The following is a 21,659-nucleotide window of genomic DNA, read 5'->3' as shown; positions in this document are numbered from 1 at the left end:
CAGGGGGAGAAATGGACATTCAATGAGATAGAGGACTTTCAAGCATTTTTTTTTATTTTTTGGAGAGGGCAAGTCAAGGCAATAGGGGTTAACTGACTTGCCCAAGGTCACACAGCTAGTAAGTGTGTCAAGTATCTGAGGCCAGATTGAAATTCAAGTCCTCCTGACTCCAGGACTGTATTTACTACACTTGAAAAGACCAGAACTTAATAGAAAATTTGACTTTCAAATAAATACAAGATGCAAGAGAAATTTTAAAAAGTAATCAGGAAGGGGATTTAATATGGTTAAATGCTTTACATTCATACGTGGGAAGATGATATTTATAACTTATAAGATTTTTCTCATTATTAGGATAGTTAGGAGTATACACAGAGAGCACAGGGATGAGTTGAATATGAAGGAGAGAGAGGAATGTACTGGAAGAAGAGAAAGGGAGAGGTAGAATGGAGTAAATTATCGCACATAAAAGAGGTAAGAAATTGCTTTTGCAGTGAAGGTTAACGAGGAGGGGGGAGAGGGGAAGTGAGTGAAACTTACTCTCTTCAGAAGGAACTGAAAGAAGGAATGACATATACACTCAATTTGGTATAAAAATCTATCTTACCCTACAGAAAAGTAGGAGAGGAAGGGGATAAGAGAAGAAAGGGAGGGTGGTAGAAGGGATGGCATATAGGAGTAATCAGAAGCAAAATACTTTTGAGGAGGGCCAGGATGAAAGGAGAGAGAGAATAGAATAAATGGGGGGATAGCATGGAAGGAAATACAGTTAACAATAGCAAGTGTGAAAAAAATATTGAAGTAAGTTTCTCTGGTAAAGGCCTCTTTTCTCCCATCATATGGAGAACTGAGTCAATTGTATATAAATAAGAAACATTCCCCAGTTGAGAAGTGATTATGGTATGATCAGTTTTCAGGTTAGTGGTCAAGCCTATCTATAACTACATGAAAAACTACTTTAGCTCACTATTCATTGGAGAGATGCAAATTAAAATAATTCTGAGGACTAGCTCATAACTATTAGATTGAGTAATAGGACAGAAAATGTAGAAGACAAATAATGGGAGGGATGTGGGAAAGATGATCCTTTAATGCATTCTTGGTGAAGTGGTGATTCACCCACTCTTTAGAGCAATTTGGAACTATGCCTGAAGGGCAGTGAAACCATATATACCCTTTGATCTAGCAATACCACTACTAGGTCTGTATCCCAAAGGAGATGAAGAACAAAAAGGAAGAGAACATATAAATATGAAAATATTTCTAGTAGTTCTTTTCTGGGGGTAAAGAGTTAAAAGGTGAAGGGATACCTATCAATTGGAGAATGGCTGAACATATGATTATGAGGGAATACCAATGTACTATAAGAAATGATGAACAGGGTGCTCTTAGAACAGCCTGGGAAGACTTGCATGGGTTGATATAAAGTGAATTGTACTGTGTACAAGATAGCAGCAATACTGTAAGATGTCCAGTTAGGAATGACTTAGCTATTCTCAGTAATTCAACAATTCAAGACAACTCTGTATGATGAAAAATGCAATCCATCCCCAGGGAAAGAATTGATGGTGTCTGAATACAGATTGAAGCATATGTGTTTTTTTTTATTTAAATTTCTTTTTCTTGACATTTTTATAATCTCTTTTTTTTTCGCAACATGACTGTTATGGATATATTTTTCATGACTGCACTTGTAAAACCTATATTAATCTGCTTGCCTTCTCAATAAGTGGGGGTGGGAAAGGAGGAAGGGACAGAATTTGGAATCTGAAGTTTTAAAAATAAATGCTAAAATGTTTTAGATATAATTGGGGAAAATAAAATATTAAATATAAAAAATAATGAATTTTAAAAAGTTTACTGGAAGCAGCTGTGTTAAAAATGGTACTTGCTATAAATAGTGTATCATACATTTAGATTCTTCAGGTTATCATTTAATGAATAATTGCCAGTGAATCATTTAGCATTTCTAAAATCGAGAAACAGAGTAAGAATGGATGCAGTCAGATTCAGCTTAAGAGTTTACAAATTCACAGTTAAATTGAATAATTTTAAAACACATTTTATGATGTTATTTAAAACCATTTTCAGTATCTCTGAAAGAATCTGATATAGACTTTTGATCTTCAATAAAGAATGTATATTGTGTAAACACTTGGGTAAAGTCTGCTTGCAGGTCATAAACTTATTGTATCAGGTTTACCTCAATAAAGGTCTTTTAAACCTAATCTCTCCCTCTTCCAAATTTCCCTATTTCTACTGAGAGTACCATTATCTTTCCAGTCACCCAGATTTACAATCCAGGATAATCTTTCACTCTTCCTTCTCATACATACCACATATCTCAACAATTGCTAACTGTTATTGATTTTACTTCCCCAGTGTCTCTCATTTTAGAACATTATCCCTTAAAAAGCATTTTACTCAGACAAGTAGTAAAATGTGTATCTAGTTTTCTATTCCTTAAAGTCGAGTTGACAAGCAGCAAGTGCTTCATGTATGCCAGACACTGTGCTGAAATCTGTGGATAGAAAAAAAGGCAGAAGTTGTTCCTGCCCTCAAGGAGCTCATGTTCTAACCAGGGAGACAGCATGTAAACTATATATTTGCAAGATATACAGAGTAAATTGGAACTAATCTCAGAAGGAAGTCTCTAGCAATAGCAGGGTATAGTGCAGTTGGACTGTAAGAGACCTTGAAGAAGGTAGGATTTGAGCTGAGTTTTGAAGGAAATCATAAAGTAGAGAAAAGGAGGGAGAGTATTCCAGGCATGTGGGTCAGCCACTCACTCCATCAGGAAGTGGAGTGTCATTTGTGAGGAACAGGATGAAGGTCAGTGTCCCTGGAGTGTCACAGTTGAAGTGAGTAAAGTTTAAAAAAAAAAAAAAAGAAAGGTAGGAAGGAATCACGTAGTAAAAGCCTTGAAAAAAGCAGAGGATTTTATATGGAAGTAATAGGGAGCTATTGGAGTTTCTTGAAGAGGGGAGTGATATAGTCAGACCTGAATTTTAGGAAGATCAATTTGGCAGCCAAATGGAGGATGGACTGGAGGGAGGAGAGACTTGATTGAGGAAGGGTGACCAATCAGAAGGCTATTGTAATGGGATCTAGGTATAAATTTAAAAATCCCTGCAAATATCTTCCCAAGATAATTGTTGAACTATCAAAAAAAGGTTTTAATAACTTTAAATTTAATAATAAACTTCCCGAACTAACTTTAATGGGATTTTCTTCCATTTTCGAAGTCTAAGACTGCTTTTCAGTTACAACTTTCACTTCAAGCCCACAGAATTTGCAGATTCTGCAAATCATTATCTTTCAGTAAATATGAGTTCAGGGTGGAGGATGGGGGAGGAGGGGAATCAAAACACTTTCCTTACAATAGCATCTGCTAAGTATGCAAGCAGAGCCTAGAAATCTTGTCATTCCACAGAAACCTCTGCTAGACATGCCAGCTGTTAGAGGAAGGAAGTGTTGGCTGAAACCCCAGGCCATGCCAGCTCCACATCCCAAATGTTGTAGGGTATGGAAGACAGGGAATTATGGAAACAGCGCCAAATTGAGAGGAGCAACAGAAAGAGAAATTATTTCACAGATTGATTGTCAGGAAGTAGGCTCCTGTGCAGGGAATGAGTTAGCTATTTGCAGAAACACCATGGTTCAAAAGGAAAGGCTGTCTTCAGCATACTTGTCAGCAACTCTGCTTTAGGAAACAGTTTACTTTGTATTGGTAAGTCCCTTGTCTTCTAAAGGATAAATGTGTCAGTGCTGCCATTTTTATCACATAAAGGGGTATGGAGGGGGAGATGTATTGGAATCCATAAGAGGCATCATGGTACAGTGGATAGACCCTTTAGGAATAGGAAGACCTGAATTAATGACTGGTTTTGTGACCCTGGGCAAGTCACTTAAGCTTTTAGTGCCCTGGCCAACTCTCCAAGACTATGAGTTTCAGAGAAAGTGCCAACCTGAATTATAGAGAGGGGTTTCTCATCTAGGGTTTCCCCATTCCAGAGATATTACAAGTCAGCTCGCTGTCACTAAGGATTCATATCCATAAATACTTTGCATCTTGGCTGATGGTACACCTGCATTTTACTCTAAGGGACCACTTAAGTAGCTACATCCGCTGCCTTTGCCTTTATGATTTTCTGGCATGAAGTGTTGTGGCCCAAATAGCTACAGAAAAGCTCCAGCTCATTCATGATAGATAGGCTGAGGAGTGTGAACAGGGTGTGGGAGAATTTCATCACACATGCCCTTTGAATTTCTAGGATAAATTAAAGAATAGAACTAAAGTGCTCATTGCTTAAGAGGGAGATAACAGAACTCTATATGTCAGCAGGAACCTGAGAGAAATGTGCTAAGACTTGGAATAAATCAGAATGATGACAAATCTAAATCTGAATCCAAACTAAAACTTTGACATTTGAGAGCCTCAGTACATGCCTGCCACAATCTTTGACTAATATTTCTAAATTGGGTGGGGGGAAGGAAACAATGAGGTGTTGATAACCATTTTGGATAGCTGTTAAGTTCAAATCAGTGGAAAGAGTTAAGGCAAACCTGGGTTCCAGTCCTGTTCTTTCACTTACAATGCGTGTGACTCTGGGCAGGGCACTTTTCAACTGTAGCTTCTTCCTTTATAAAATAAGATAATATCTATCCTCTCAGCTTTCTAGGTCATCAAATGTGAGTCTTCAAATAAGATAACAGATGTAATTTTAGTAAGTTAAAATGATTGCTTTATAAATGTAATGTTTTATTAATAAGAATTTTTTAGAGCTTCCAAAAAGGCTTAATGGAATTACAGAGATATTGTATTCTTATTGTACCCACTTGGGCCTGTATCCAGTAAGAGTAAGCAAAATATGTTTCTTTATCTTCCTTAAAATGTGACGAATCATATTCATGGAGTTCAAGTTCTGGAAACCTTCATGTTTGACTGGTTTTGTAAGGTCAGACCTTCTCTCTAGGGATATTTTTCCAAACAAATGCCCTCAAAAATGGAATGTTTATGACAAGGACAAACAAGTATAAAACAAAAGGTTGTGGTATCCAAAAGGTTGATGTGGATCATTGAGGAATTCATTCACCAACTGATTCACCAATTATTTTAATTAGTTAGTAGATATATTAATTGTTTAATAGTTTAGTAGATATATATATATATATATATATATATACAGATAATGATATTAGGGCAGGTGACTGAGAAGGAATGCAAAGGAGCATCATGGTCCTGTAAGAATGACAGAAACAGTAAAGTCAGAACAAGCTGAGACTAGTAACAAGTGAAGAAAAATAAAAATGATTCCTTTTCATTGGTCCCCTCCCCCCACATTCTTTCCCATAGCTGCCAAATTGTTTTTTTGCGATGAAAATGTCAATGTTGAAAGACCCTAGAGTAGCCCGCCTCTTTTCACAAGCATTCCATTAAAGGATTTTAGGAAAGTACCAGGTAAAGCAATAATCAAGAAGACAAAAGGGAAATGCCAGCATTCTCCTTCTCCCATCCAAGGTCTACACGAGGGCAACCAGAAACTAGTGGGTATGTCGACTAGGAGAAGCCAAAGGATGTATATGTCCTTTGTAGCTTCAGCAGGCTATAAAGGGAGCCACTATGGGTCACTGCATAGGTGAACAATGTACCCATACCTCAGGGTCCTCTGGGAAACCCGACCAGGCTACTTACAAGAGGACTGTAACCACCAATCCTTTCAGTTACATAGCAAGAGACAAAGCCAGTGCTTTGTCTTTGCAATTCATGCATCAGGGCTCCCCAAAAGAGGCCAGAAGGCAAGTGCTCCTATTGTAAATATGGCAGGAAAGAGGGTTAACACAGTGCTCTACTCCCCTGGGCTCTTTATCCCACACTTATAAAGATATTGTTTTTTACCTTGTTAATTGAACCCATCATTTAACCTAGTCAAGACATTTTATCTTTCTATCCTCATGATGTAGTGTCTTGTATATAGTTGGTTGGTTGTTATCCTTTGTTCTTGAAGAGGGACCAAAATAACATCACTATTTTGAGGTCAAGGTACTATGTGTCCCACTGTGGCTGATCCAACCAGGATGAGCTTGGAAGATTTTATTAAGAGAGCCTCTGGCAATACCCTTACCAGAGAAAGCCCCAAAGAAGCAAGATCAGTGACATGCTCTCACCAAGCAGATACTGCAGGGCCCTGACCAGCTGGAGTTCATGGGGCATTGAATAGGTAAGTGTATGGAAAAGGAAAATCCCAAAGAGGTCAATAGAGTGAAGCTGCACCATAACCAGCTAGATCTTAGGGGGCTCAAAAGAGGTAATGTCCTGACAACAAAAATGGGGGCAGAGAAAGGAGGTAGACCAAGGTATTGTAGTGAGAGAGGGCAGGGGGTACAAAAGAGCTCCTGACAGAGGAAAACAGTGGAGGAATAGTAAATGATAGCAGTATCCGGACAAGGAAAGCCACAGAAGAGGCATCACTGTCATCAAGGAAGCCTCAGTCAGGGGGAGGAGTTTATCCAACATCCTCATCTATGACAGCCAACCACAAAGCTCAGAGTAGGAAGACTGAAACCCACCAAAACTTTCAGTACACATCTATCAAGAGAAGCAGAAGCCAGTAGTAAGAAACCAAGAAAGTAAGGTCAGCGCTACTATATCCAAAAATATGAGAGTAGACACTGTTTGGCCCAGGCATTAAATACCAAATCAAGAACTGAGGCTAAAAATATGAGGAAATAGAAGACACTAAACACAATGAAGAAATATGACTCAAACACTGACCAAGAGGAAAACCAAGATGAAAAGAACAACACAGCAACAATTACATGTAGAGTCTCAAAAAAAATGACTTGGTCACAGAGACAAGAGTCCCTGGAGGAAATGAAGTAAGGGATAAAATTAAAGCTGTGAAAGAAATATCCAAATCAAGAATTAATAGCTTAGAAGATAAAGTGGTAAACTACTAAAAAAAATACTCCTTGAAAATTAAACATCAGTGACTCCATGAGAACAAGAGTGTATTCATCAAAAACAAAATATTGGAAAATAGAAGAAAATGAAAGATATCTCCATTCAAAAATGACTGACCAAGAAAATGGGTCAGGGAGAGAGAATCTAAAAATCATGTGACCACCTGAAAGCTATCACCAATGAAAAAGCCTGAATGCCATATTTAAGGAAACTGTAAAACTGTCCACATCTATTAAAACCAGAAAGCAAAATAAAAATAGAATCTACTGTTTACCTCTAAAAGAAAAGCCCCAAATGAAAACTTCCAGGAGTAAAGGAAGGATAATATTGTTCAGAGATAGATCATAAGCAACGGAAACTCCACTATTAAAGCATAGGTAATACAGGAGAGATTCAAAAGAAAGAAAAAAAAAGAGAGAAAACCAGTGATTGGGAACTGAGTGAGGAGCAAATAAGAGGAGCAGTGGAAAATAAACAGGCCACTTGAATTGTGGGTCACTAGGTCCAAGCACACTCCTCTTTTACTACCTTTTAAAAGTGAGGATAGGAGTCAAAAAGGGGAAAGCATAAAAGGATAGGATGGGGGAAAACTAGACATTTCATCATAAATGTGAATGGGACAGAGTCACCCTTAAAATACAAGAGGATAGCAGAATGGCTTAAAAAGCAGAATTTAATGATATATTGCTCACAAAAAACACACAATACTTAAAACATGAAGGTTCACAGAGTTAAAATACAAGGCTACAGCAAAAGTTATACTATCCTTTTGGTCAACTCAAAAAAGGAAGAGTAATCATTTCAGACAAGGTAACAGTAAAAATTAATTCAATTAAGAAATAGGGAAACTGCATTATACTTAAACAAGCCATATATGATAATTCTATATTAATACATATTACACAGGCACATAAAATCACAGAGAATCCAAACTACATAAATTTTCATTTCAAGAATGCCTATATGATAAATAATACTCATGTTGAGAATTATCCATCTTTGCTTCCTTGTGAGTTTTCTTTTGTTCTCTTCTGTGCACTTTTAAAATTTGATCTTTTTTATCAATTTGTTATCAATTATGCTGATAGTTTTCCTAATATTGAACCAGCCCTGCATTCCTGGTATAAATCAAAGTGTATTATTCTCTTGATAAATTGCTGTAATCTTTTTGCTAATATTTTATTTGAAGTTTTTGCATCTATATTCATTAAGGAAAGTGGTCTATAATTTTCTAAATTCTCTGTTTTGGCTCTTCCCCATCTAGCCATCAATATCATATTTGTATCATAAAAAGAATTTGGAAGTACTCCTTCTTTGCCAGTTTTCTCAGATAGTCTATAAAGTATTAGAATTAATTGTTCTTCAAATATTTGATATAATTTACTTGTATATACATATATATATATATGTATATCTGAGCTTGGAGGTTTTTTCCTAGGGTTTTCATTGGTGGCTTGTTAAATTTCTTTTTCTGAGATGGGGTAAGTATTTTACTTCCTCTTCTATTAATCTGACCAATTTATCTTTTTGTAAATATTCATCCATTTCACTAAGATTTTCAAATTTATGGACATACAGTTGGGCAAAACAATTCCTAATTATTGTTTTAATTTCCTCTTCATTGGTGGTAAATATACCCTTTTTATTTTTTATACTGGTAATTTGGTTTTCTTCTTTCCTTTTTTTAAATCAATTAACCAAAGGTTTATCAACTTTATCGTTTTTTTAATAAAACAAGCTCTTAGTTTTACATATTAGTTCAATAGTTTTCTTAATTTCAATTTATTAATCTCTCCTTTGGTTTCAGTATTTCTAATTTAGTATTTGGTTAGGAATTTTTAATTTGTTCTTTTTCTGGATTTTTCAGTTGCATGCCCAATTCATTGATCTCCCTCCCTTTTCTTTCCCCTTTCCCCTCCTACTACCTGTAAGGCAGGTTAGATTTCTATACTTAACAGAGTATGTTATTCCCTCCTTGAATCAAATCTGATGAGAATAAAATTTAAATAATGCTCATCTTCCTCCCTTCTTTCCTTTTACTATAATGTTTTAGGGCTTCTTCATGTGATGTAATTTTTCTGCCACCTCCTTTCCTCTTCTGTAATTATAATCCCTTTGTACTCCTAAATTAGTTTTTTTTTTACCATCATATCAGTTAATTTACAACCACACCTTCTGTCTACATAAATCTCTTTAAAATATCATAATCAATATACAATTCTCAAGATTTATAAGTATCCTCCTTCCATATAGGGATGTAAACATTATTGAATAACATTTTTTTTCTTTTCTTCTTTCCTGTTTATCTTTTTATGCCTCTCTTGAGCCCTATATTTGAAGATCAGATTTTCCATTGAGCTTTGGCCTTCTCATCAGAAAAGTCTGGAAGTCCCCTGTTTCATTGAATGTCCATCTCCTCCCCTGAATGACCATGCTCAGTTTTGCTGGGTAGTTGATCCTTGGTTGTAATCCAAGCTCCTTTGCCTTACAGAATATCATATTCTAAGCCCTCTGATCTTTTACTGAAGAACCTGCAAGGTCCTGAATGATGCTGACTGTGGTTTCATGATATGTGAATTGTTTCTTTCTTACAGCTTGAAATATTTTCTCCTTAATCTGATATTTCTGGAATTTGGCTACAGTATTCCTTGGTGTTTTCAGTTTGGGATCTCTTTCAGGAGGTGATCAGTAGATTCTTTTGATGACTATTTTGCCCTCTGATTCTAGGAACTTGGTGTCCTTTTCCTTGATGATTTCTTGAAAGATGCTGTCCAGGCTCTTTTTTTCATCATGGATCCCAGGTAGACCAATAATTCTTAAATTCTTTCTCCTGGATCTGTTTTCCAGGTCAATTGTTTTTCCAACTAGGTATTTTACATTTTCTTCTATTCTTTCATTCTTTTGATTGTTTGATTCTTGATTCAGAGTCATTAGTTTCCAGATGCCCAATTCTAAATTTTAACAATTTTTTTCTTCAGTTAACTTTTGTACCTCTTTTTCCATTTGGCCAATTGTACTTTTTTATTAAATTATTTATTTTTAATTTTCAACATTTACTTCCATAAGTTTTAAATTTTTTTACCACTCCCTCACCAAGATGACTTGCAATCTGATATGGTCTCCTCATCTACATTCCTATTAAACACACTTTCATATTAGTCATCTTGCATAGAAGAATTATAATGAATGGGAGAAGACATGAGAAAGAAAAAAACATATAAAAGAAAATAGGCTGCTTCATTCTGCATTCTGAATCCATAATTCTTTCTCTGTATGTGGTTGACATTTTCCATCATGTGTCCCTTGGAATTTTTTCAGGACCTTACATTACTGAGAAGGGCTAAGTCCATCAAACCAATTTTACTTTTTAAGGAGTTATTTTCTACAGTGTAATTTTTTTTCCATTTTGTCAATTGTATTTTCAAATTTTTCTTCTAGCTCTCTTATTTGACTTTTAAAATCCTTCTTGAGCTCTTCCAAGAAGGCTTTTGGGGCTTGAGATCAATTCATATTCTCCTTTGAGGTTTCATCTGTGGGTATAACGACCATGTTGTCCTCTCCTGAATTTGTGTTTTAATCTTCCCTGTAACCAAGATATTTCTCTGTGGTCACTGATATTTTTATTCTTCTTACTCATGTTGTTGCCCTTTTTTTTGGCTTTTAAATTTGATATCTGCTTCTGGGAACCAGGGCCCACTCTCCCAGACTTCTTGTTCTGAGGGCTAGGTGTCTGGTTACAGGTTTTCTGTGCTGCAGCCCAGGTGCTTGCACTTGAACATTGTAGTGGTCTGCTATTTTACCTGATGCTGAGCTGAAGTCATTGTGTGCCTGGTGTTGGTGCTTGCCTGCTTCCCCACCCTGGGGCCCAGGATCTCCTGCTGATCTGCTGGGACACCTCCTGTCCTGCAATGGTCCACTTCAGCCACAGCAGGAGGGAGATTTCCAGTCAATCCCCTAGCCTCCTGAGCTAGAGCTAAAAGACTGGTATACCCTGACTTTCTGCTTGCTCCATTATTATATGATTTGGGGGGGGGGGAAATATTCTCTGGATTTTTCAAGGTCAAGGGAGGTTGAGAGAAACTCACTATTTACTCCATCATCTTGGCTCCCAGAAGTTTAAATAGATGACTTTCAAACATTCAGTCTGTGGGCTGATAGTGCTAGGAATAGCTGCAGGACCCACACAGGACTGTGCCTCTGTCTCACACAGCTCCATCAGATGCCTTTCCTGCACCAAGAGGTGTGGGAGTCACCACTGTTGCCAGCAATTCATTCAGCCTCACTATGATCAGGTCTGTACTGGTGTAGCCTACCTGCTAGACTGTGCTCCGCTGTCAACCCTCGAGTTTGTCTTGGGCTAGGAATCTGCCCCAGTTTGTCTCTTTGTGAATTTCACTGCTCTAAAATTTGTTCAGATTCACTTTTAGTGGTATCTGAAGGAGTCCGTTGGAGAGCTCAGATGAATCCCGGCTTTCACTCCACCATCTTGGCTCCACCCCCCCTTTTTTAACTTTTTTTTACTTTTTAATCCTTTTTATCTGTCCCTTGCAACTATGCTCCACTTGCATAGAAGATCCTTAATAAATGCTTGTTCAATGAGAAGATTCAGTGATCCTAGGTCCTCCCTATCCCATTCTTCCTTCTCTAATCCAGCTCCTCTTCCCTATTCCCCCCTCCCAATACATACAAAACACTCAAATAAGGCAATGTAAGGGAAGAAGAGAAGGAATGTATTTGGGAGACAGAAGAAACATTGTGCTTTTTCACTACCCCATTCAAGGCTTGTAATAAAAAAAATACAACTTTTTATTTAAATTATAGCCTATCATCCTATCATCCAATTCTCAAGCTCCCTCAGTTCATTTTCATACATTTTCAAGGGAATACAAGAAGTGTTATCCTGGGCCCATCCAAAAATCTGAAAGTGTGAAATTGGAAAGCTTTTTTTTTGAGAACTTGGTTACCTATTATATCTATCTCAAAACTGAGACTATATACCCAGAAGAGTAGAAAGGATATTCAAATGAACATTGAGAGGCCTGGATTCTATTCCTTGCTTTTCCACAAGTTTATTATGTAACTTTGTTAAATTCATTTTTCTTCTCTGGGCCTCAGTTTCTTCATCTGTAAAATGGGATATTTGTACTTCCATATCAAGGAATTATTGTAAAGACATTATTTTGTAAATATTAAATTATTATATAAATGTTACCTATTATTATATTATCTTAATCTCTTCTAGTTATTAGGTTCTCTGAGTTCTATGAGTCTATTTATCTAAACTTTTCTTGAACTAAATTATATTTTTCATTTATGCCACCTACATCACACATTGAATTCAGTCTTACAAATCAGAGTTCTCCCCACATAAATGAAACTGAGTCAAAGGGTCTTAAAGAACCTAAAAAATAATCTGAACAATTGTAGTGCCTTAATTCTACAAGATGCCAGCATTTGGTTGAGTTCTTGGCACATAGTAGGTTTTTGATGAATGAATACTGACTGAAATATTAATGAATTTGTTTTTATATTATATTTCCCTGTGTAGCCCTCTTCCATAAAAGCTATCCTTCCTTATAAAAGGAGGGGGGGGAGCAGCATGTTGGAAAAATCTGACATTATATGAAGTTTTCCATAGCCATAGTCCCCCATCTCTGCAAAGCAGGGGAAGGAGGTACCTTTTCATGTAACTTCCTTGGGACCAAGTTTGCCATTAAAATTTCACAGGGTTATTTTGTTGCTTGTTCCACTTACATTATTGCACTTATTGTGTTTATTGTTTTTCTGAGTCTACTTCACTCTGGGCCCATGCAGCTCAGGCTTTTCTGTATTCTATCACATTTGTCATTTCTTATAGCACATTAATATTCCATCACATTCATGTGCCACCACAACACCCCATTCAACGGTCATCTACTTTGCTCCCAGTTCTTTGTTAAGTTCTTTTTGTCATTGACCTCTTTGGTGTATCTTGTTCTTTCTTTTAAGGAATGCATGATTTTTAAATCATTTTCATCAGGAACAGATAATTTTTAGTCAATTTACCCTGAGTAAGGTACATCTTCGTACACTATACAGACAAGGCATTTACTCATATATCACATATTACTGAGCTTTTCTCTGCCTGTGTTCCTTATAGATCCACCTGCTATTTTCATGAATGATTTCCTTCTTTTGATATTTCCTTTACATTTTGAGTATGTATCTTAGAGTATACTGACATCTACTGGCTTTTGGGTACATTACATTCTCTCTTTTTTGTATAAATGGTCAAATACCATGGGGGGGGGGGAACCACTATACTAATGAGAAAATAAAAGCCATTTAAAATTATTTTCATATTTCTCCAAATTATATAACTTACTCTTGTTCAGAATCTTTTACTCATACTTCGGTTCCTAACTTCCATATTTAATGGCATTTTTTTTTACTTTTTAAAGTAAGTTGATGTTTTTAAAAGGAAATGTGTACCTTTTTTCTTAACCTTGGTGCCCTTTTTCTTTTTTTCTCTCCTCTTTTTTGGAGGGCGGTTGGAGTATGTTTTTCTACAAAAGATATTTGACCTGGGATCAAAAAACATGGATTGTAGCCCTGACCTTTCCTGTAAGAAGATACATGCATTTGGGCAACTCTCTTAAACTTTCTGAATTTCAATTTCAATTTATCTTAGTAACTATTTATTTAGAGATTTGCTGTGTGCCAAGCATTGGTACAGGTATAGGAATTTAAAAACAGAAATAACAGAAGATAGTCAGTGTTCTAGGAACTTAAGTTCTACTAGGCAAAACCAAAATATACACATAGCATTATATGTTATAGATATAAATATTTATGCACATATATATAAATACATTTATCATAATATTTTGAATATAGTAAATGCAATATAATATCAGGGTAGACAGTGACAACTGAGGGTGTCAGGAAAGGCACCTTGAAGGAGATAGAACTCAAGCTGAGCCTTGAAGAGTTATAGTATTTCCAAGAGGAAGAAGTTAGATAAAAGCAGGACCTCCCTGCTGCTCTGTCTTCCACCTTCCCCAATCCATGTAAAAAGGGGACTCTAAACAAACTTTGGAGCTGCAGAACCCACAAAATGACACAGAGAAGCTAACCTCCTGCTGAGGACAGCCCTGCAGGCCTGCAGGAATCATCCAGTGCAGCACTCTGGGAGCCAAGCACAGCCCCATGCTGAGGCTTTAGCCCCAGGGCCAGCCTGACCAGCTGCCTGCCAGAGGGATTCCAGATCAGCAGCAGCTGTGGCCCTTTCCAGAATTATCAACACATAGATGCCAAGGACAAAGTGAGAGGTCAGTGCAGTCTGGACTTTGGGACCAGTAAGAGGGAGTATGTGGCTTTTGCCCCTGGGGGGAGAAAACCCTGAGATGCCATCACAGCTAGTGCCACATAGCAGCTTCAGCTCCTGGCCTTCAGAGTGTAGGAGGACCAAGCAACAGTCTAAGGGGTAATCACTCTTGCTTTAACGTGCTTGGATCTGGATTGCAATCTAGGGTAGAGGTCCTGAGGTGTGTTTCCAGCTTGCCAGAGCACATAGAGACCTCAGAGCATCCATCTAATACCGCCAGCAGCTGAGAAAACCCCAGTGTTTGGGACAAAAGCTTCCCTGTCTGGTGGCAGAGTCCTACTGTGGCAAAAAGCCCAGGGGTCAAGTAAATGAGGGGCGACATGACCAGGCAAAGGAAACAAAGCAGACAGAATATTCCAACATTACACTCCTATTTTGGGGACAAAAAGGAGCAAAGCATGGAACAGGAGGAAGACAGTGAAGTCAGAACTCCTGCACCAAAAGCTTCCAAGAAAAATACAAGCTGGTTACAGGCCATAGAGGACCTTAAGAAGAAGATAAGAGAAGTGGAGGAAAAATTGGGAAGAGAAATGAGAATGATGCAAGAAAATTATGAAATGGGAGTGAACAGCCTGACTGAGGAAAATAACACCTTAAAAAATAGACTGGCTCAAAAAGGCAATGAGGAGAAGAATGCCTTAAAAAGTCGAATTTGCCAGACAGAAAAAGAAACTCAAAAGCTCACTGAGGAGAATCATTGCTTCAGAATTAGATTGGAGCAAATGGAAGCTAATGACTTTATGAGAAATAAATGCTGTTAAACAGATCCAAACAAATGAAAGAATAGAAGGCAATGGGAAATATCTCATGGGAAAAACCACTGACCTGGAAAATAGATCCAGGAAAGATAATTTAAAAATTATTGGATTACCTGAAAGCCATGATCAAAGTAAGAGCTTAGAAATCATCCTCCAGGAAGTTCTCAAGGAAAACTGCCCTGATGCTTTAGAACCAGAGGGCAAAATAGAGGTTGAAAGAATCCACCAATCACCTCCTGAAAAAGATCCCCAAAAGAAAACTCCTATTAATATTATAGCCAGGTTCCAGAATTCCCAGATTAAGAAGAGAATATTACAAGCAGCCAGGAAGAAACAATTTGAATATTGTGGAAACACAATGAGGATAACCCAGGATCTGGCAGCTTCTACACTGAGGGATCGAAGGGCTTGGAATATGATATTCTGGAGATCAATGGAGCTGGGATTAAAACCAAGAGTCAACTACCCAGCAAAACTGAGTATCATGTCTCAGGGGAAAATATGGTCATTCAGTGGAATAGAGGACTTTCAAGCATTCTTGCTGAAAAAACCAGAGTTAAATAGAAAATTTGACATTCAGATACAAGAAGCAAGAGAAGCATGAGAAGGTAAACAGGGAAAAGAAATCATAAGGAACTTATCAAAGTTGAACTATTAACACTCCTACATGGAAAAACAGTAATTGTAACCTATGAACCATTTCTCAGTATTTGAAGGGAATATATATATATACATATATATACACATATATATGTATGTATATATGTATATGTCTACATATGAGGGTATATGGGCATATGAATACATATGTGAATGTGTATATATATGTTTACAGGTATACATAGATAGAGGGCACAGGACTAATTTAACAAGAAGGGATGATACTTAAAAGGTGAAATTAAGAGGTGAGAGAGGAATATAATGAGAGGAGATGGGGAGAGACAGAATAGGATAAACTATCTCAGACAGAAGAGGCAAGGGAAAATGGTTACAATGGAAGGGAAGAATAAGAAGGCAAAAGGGAATGGGTCAACCTTATTCCCATTGAATTTGGCTTGAGGAGGGAATGAAATACACACTAAATAGGGTATCTCACCCTCCAGGAGAGTTGGGGGGAAGAGGTTGAGAGGGGGGATAATGGAAGGGATGGCAGGCTGGGGGGGGGAGGTAAGTTGGAAGCACCCACTTTTGAAAAGGGATGGGACCAAAGTAGAGAATAGAACAAGTGGGAGGTGGGATAGGAGGTAGGGAAATATAGTCAGCCTTTTACAATATATCTACTATGTTATTGTTTTGCATTAGCCACACATGTACAACCTATACTGAACTGCTTATCTTCCCAGTAAGGGTGGGTGACAAGGGAGGAAGGAAATGAATCTGGAATTCAAAGTTTTAAAATCAAACGTTTAAATATGTGTGCTATTATTAATCCAAAAAAAGAGGGAGAAGTTAAAAAATAAAGAATTTTAGGCCTAAGGGACAGACTGAACAAAGGCAGAGAGGTTTTTGGGATGTCACTTATTAGGAATAGTCAGTTTCATTAGCACATGAGGATAAACAGCACAAAATTCATCCGGAAAAGTTAGTTGGAGCCACCTCATAAGGAGCTTTAGGCACCAAACAGTAGTTTACATTTTATTCTAGAATCAAAATATTGAAAATTTTTTTAGTAGAAATGTGTCATGGTCACACCTGCTCTTAAGACTGTCTTTTTTGTACCTGAGTAAGGGATGGATTGGAGAAAGTAGAGGGCTGCATGTAGGAAGCCCTTTAGAGACTAATATAATCATTCAGTGTGAGGTGAAGAGGTCCTGAACATATGAATGGAGAGAAGGGGAAGGGATCATGAGATGTTGGGGAGGTTGACTCAAAAACATTTGGTACCCAATTGAATGTGCAATGTTAGTGAGAGTGAAGCGTCTTCCCATGCTGATGACAGCGTATCTTGGAACCTTTAATATAAATAGGACAGTAAAGAGGAGGGGGCATTTAGGGTGAAACAGAATTAAGTTCTGTTTTGGAAATGTTGCATTTGATATGTCTGTGAACATGTGGTGTAAAATTATAGGAACATCAATTTAGAGCTAGGAGGGACTTTTGAGCTCATCTCACCCAATCTCTTCATTTTGCTTTTGAGAAAACTGAGCCTCAGAGAGTTAAAGTGATTTACCCAGGGTCACATAGATACCAACTGTTAAAGATAAGATTGGAACTCAGGTCTTCATGACTCTAATGCCAGCACTCCATCTATTACACCGTATTTCCTCTCAAGCCCTCTTATGTCAAGCAGCCAGTTGGAAATGCAGGACTGGAGTTGAAGAGCAAGATGAGGGCTACAGGAGCAGAGACAAAATGGTGGAGTAAAAGTAGGAACTTCCTTCAGTTCCCACTCCATCCACCTCCAATACCTGTAAAAAAAATGATTCTAAACAAATTTTAGCACTACAGTACCCACAAAGTGACAGAGAGAAATGAAGATCCTGCTGAAGGTAGCCTGGCAGGCTGACAGGAAGGGTCTATCACAGCATGTGGGGAGCCAGGCACAGTCCTGCTTGAGCTATGATGGCCCAGCCTCCCAGCCCACAGTGGCACAGACTGGCTGGAGCATATGTCAGGAGAGTGAATCACTAGTAGCTATGGTGGTTTCCATACTCCTCAACCCATAAATGCCAAAGAGAAAGTAAAACCCTGTTTAACCAGGGTGAGAGAAGAGTGCAGTCTGACCTCTGTCCCCAGGGTGAGAGGTGGCAGAGGCATGGCAGCTGCTGCCACATGTCTACCTCCAGAGTTTCTGGCCTACATATTGTAGGGGGACAAAGTGACCATTCAGAGGGTAATCACTCTTGCTTTGACCTCCTTGGATCTGGGTTGCAGTCTTGGGTGGTGGTACTGGGGTGAGGAATGCCAGTGTGCCAGAGCTTGTGGTGACTGTAGAGAGGACACCCTCCTCATAGCTCTGACAATAGCTCTGGCAACAGCTGCCTAAACCTCAGCAATTTGGGACACAGCTGTCTCCACTCTGGAAGCAGAGTTCTACAATGGCAAAGGGCTCAAAACTCAAGTAATTGGCTGGCAAGATGAAGAAAGAAAAGAAGTGTAATCAGACAATAGAATCCTTTTTTAGGAACAAAGAGGATCAAAACATGGAACCAGAAGAATAAAACAAAGTCAAAACTCCTGCATCAAAAGCTTCTAAGAAAAATATAAACTAGTCGCAGGCCATGGAGGAGTTCAAGAAGGATTTTGAAAATCATCTAATAGAAGTGTAGGAAAAATTGGGAAGAGAAATGAAAATGATGCAAGAAAATCATGAAAAGAGAGTCAATAGCCTAACTGAAGAAAATAACACCTTAAAAATAGACTAACTCAAATGGCAGAAGAGACCCAAATAGCCAATGAGAAAAAGAATGCCTTAAAAAGCCAAATTGGCCAGATCGAAAAGGAATTTCAAAGACCCAGTGAAGAAAATAATTCCTTCAAAATGATTGGAGCAAATGGAAACTAATGACTTTATGAGAAATCAAGATACTATAAAATAGATCCAAACAAGTAAAAAAAAAAAAAAAAAGAGAAGGCAATGTGAAATATCTCATCGGAAACACCCCTGACCTGGGAAATAGATCCTGGAGAAATAATTAAAAATTTTTTGGACTACCTGAAAGTCATGATAAAAAAAAGAGACTAGAAAACATCCTTCAAGAAATGCTCAAGGAAAATTGACCTGATATTCTAGTACCAGAGGGCAAAATAGAAATTGAAAGAATTCACCAATCACCTCTTGAAAAAGATCCCCAAAAGACAACTCCTAGGAATATCATAGCCAAATTCCAGAGTTCCCAGGTCAAAGAGAAAATATTACAAACAGACAGGAAGAAACAATTTGAATATTGTGGAAACACAATCAGGATAACACAAGATCCAGCAGCTTCTACATTAAAGGATCAAAGGGCTTGGAATATAATATTCCAGAGGTCACAGGAGCTAGGATTAAAAGCAAGAATCACCTACAATCAAAACTGAGTATAATTCTTCAGGGGAAAATATGGTCATTCAATGAAATAGAGGACTTTCAACCATTCTTGATTAAACAACCAAAGCTAAATAGAAAATTTGACTTTCAAATACAAGAAGCAAGAGAAGCATGAGAAGGTAAATAGGGAAAATAAATCATAAGGAACTTATCAAAGTTGAACTATTTACATTCCTACATGGAAAAATGATAATTATAACTCATGAGACTTTTCTCAATATGAGGATAGTTGAAGGGGATATATATGTGTACATACATATATGTGTATGTATAGGAGAGCATATGAGTGCATAAATATGTGAATGTGTATATGTGTGTACATATGTGTATATGTGTGTACAAAGAAGGCACAGGATTAGTTGAATATGAAGGAATGATATCTAAAAATAAAATTAAGAAGTGAGAGAGGAAATATATTGGGAGAAGGAGAAAGGGAGAGATAGAATAGGGTAAATTATCTCATATTAAAAGAGGCAAGAGAAAACTGTTACAATGAAGGGGAAGAGCAAGTAGGTGAAAGAGAATGGGTCAACCTTACTGTCATTAAATTTGGCTTAAGGAGAGAAAAATATACACACTCAATTGTATATCTTACCCTACAGGAGAGTAGGGGTGAAGGAGATAATAAGGGGGATTAGGGAAGGGAGGGCAGATTAGGGGAGAGGGTAGTTAGAAGCACACACTTTTTGAAAAGGGGCAGGGCCAAAGCAGAGAATAGAATAAGTGGGGGGCAGGATAGGATGGAGGTAAATATAGTTAGTCTTTCACAATATAACTACTATGGAAATGTTTTACATAACTACACATGTGCAGGCTATATTAAATTGCTTGTCTTCACAGTGGGGGTGAGTGAGAAGGGAAGAAGGGAAAGAATCTGGAAATCAAAGTTTCAAAAACAAATGTTTAAAAAAATGGTTTTTTACATGCAACTGAGAAATAAGATATACAGGCACTGGGGTATAGAAATCCATCTGGCCCTACTAGAAAGTTAGGGAGGATGGGGAGAATATAAGAGAACAGATTGTGGGAAACGGTATTCAATAGGTTTTCAATCTTGGGGTGGAGGTAGGGGAAAGATGGGGAGAAAATTTGTAACTCAAAATCTTGTGGAAATTAATGTTGAAAATTAAAAATAAATAAATTGAAAAAAGATGATTGCTACACATGTAGGTGTGTAAGTCATCTACATCATAGAGATGATATTTAAACCTCTGAGAGCTAATGAGGTAAAAAAAAAAAAAAGAGAGAGAGAGAGAAATAAGAGAGAGGGAGGGAGGGAAGGGGAAGTAAAGGAGGGAGATTTGCAAGATATACCCAGGAATAAGCCTGAGGCACACCCACTCAGAGGGGCAAGGACATAGATACTGTAAAGATTTTCCATCTGTAAATTAAAGTAGTTGGATTCCATTATCTTTGAGGCTTATTCTGGCTTTAAAGCCGTTATTCTGTTTGGCATGCTGCAAAATCAAGGAAAGTGCAAAGCTGCCACCTAGTGTCCATGAGTGATTTCAGCTTTTATGCTGAAGAAGTATTTGTAGGGAAAGTTACACCTTTATTTAGAAAACAACATAGTATCATAGATTTAGAATCTGGAATAGACATTAGAAATCACTTCTTCCAAGCTCCACCATGTATATTTAAGGAAATCATTTGCCCAAGGTCAAAGATGCTATCAAATCCAGCAATCAGTATACTATGGCACCATTGGAATTATGGCCAGTAAAGAAGGAATAAATCAAGTAAATCAGATTAAGTTCAGAATATTAGATCAGGTATTGATATCTGTACTCTACTGAAGTATCACTATAATACTTCACTGTGATAAGAAATTGACTGTGGGCTTTCAAGTGCTAAGCTAGCAGAAGAAAAGTGCAAGCACATTTTATCAACCCGGCAAGGGTTTGAGGATGAGTCTGGCATAGGATTTAAAGGAGACACTATAAGTTGTTTAGTCTAACCATTTTATTTTACAGATGAGGTAACTGAGGCTCAGCAGGATTAAGTGATTAAGTGACTTTCCCAAATACACCCAAATGATAAAGGACAGAGTTATGATGTGGTTCTGGACCTTCTTGACACCAAGTCTAATGTCCTTTCCATTAGACCACACCACACCTTTTGGCTCTGGTGTTTTGAGGAATATCCTAGCTAAGTTTAAAGGACCTCATCGAAGATGGGATATCAAGTGATAATTTATTTTCAGACACAGTATCTCATTAAGATCTTCTACTAAGGTATGAAGGAGGTCGGGATGCAGCACCTGAACTTATGAAATCATGGATCTGCTGAAGTATTCACATATATATTAGCATGTTTAAGTATTGTTATTTCTTTGTTTCTAATTATAAACAATTTTTTAAACCATGCATTATTTATTTTGAAATTCTTTTCTTTTTAAGTTTGGTTTGGTTTTTTTTTTTTTTTGCTTTTTGGAGGGCAATTGGGGTTAAGTAACTTGCCCAAGGTTACACGGCTAGTATTTTTGTGTGGGTCTTTATAAACAAGTTTTTAATCAAGTGGGGCAGAGACAAACAAAAATAT

At 37.4% G+C, this 21,659-nt stretch overlaps 1 protein-coding gene across 3 annotated transcripts in view; it reads left to right on the top strand.

Moving 5' to 3' along the window:
- PAK5 (p21 (RAC1) activated kinase 5) overlaps positions 1-21,659 on the top strand; it is a 395,791-nt gene that overhangs the window by 276,605 nt on the left and 97,527 nt on the right. Inside the window, exon 1 of one of the 3 annotated variants that reach the window (XM_069075403.1) lies at positions 3,348-3,730. The exons of the other annotated variants lie outside the window; for them this stretch is intronic. The gene's annotated coding sequence lies outside the window, so the exon portion shown is untranslated. Of the gene's footprint in view, positions 1-3,347; positions 3,731-21,659 lie in introns of those variants that run through there. 3 annotated transcript variants of the gene reach the window in all.

This window comes from Petaurus breviceps, unplaced genomic scaffold (genome assembly GCF_028583685.1).
Source record: "Petaurus breviceps papuanus isolate PSGF00001 unplaced genomic scaffold, PetGlider_PUasm1.0 90919, whole genome shotgun sequence".
Classification (NCBI taxonomy): Eukaryota; Metazoa; Chordata; class Mammalia; order Diprotodontia; family Petauridae; genus Petaurus; species Petaurus breviceps.
The sequence above is the reverse complement of the archived record's forward strand: the minus strand, read 5'-3'. Positions and strand labels throughout refer to the sequence as shown.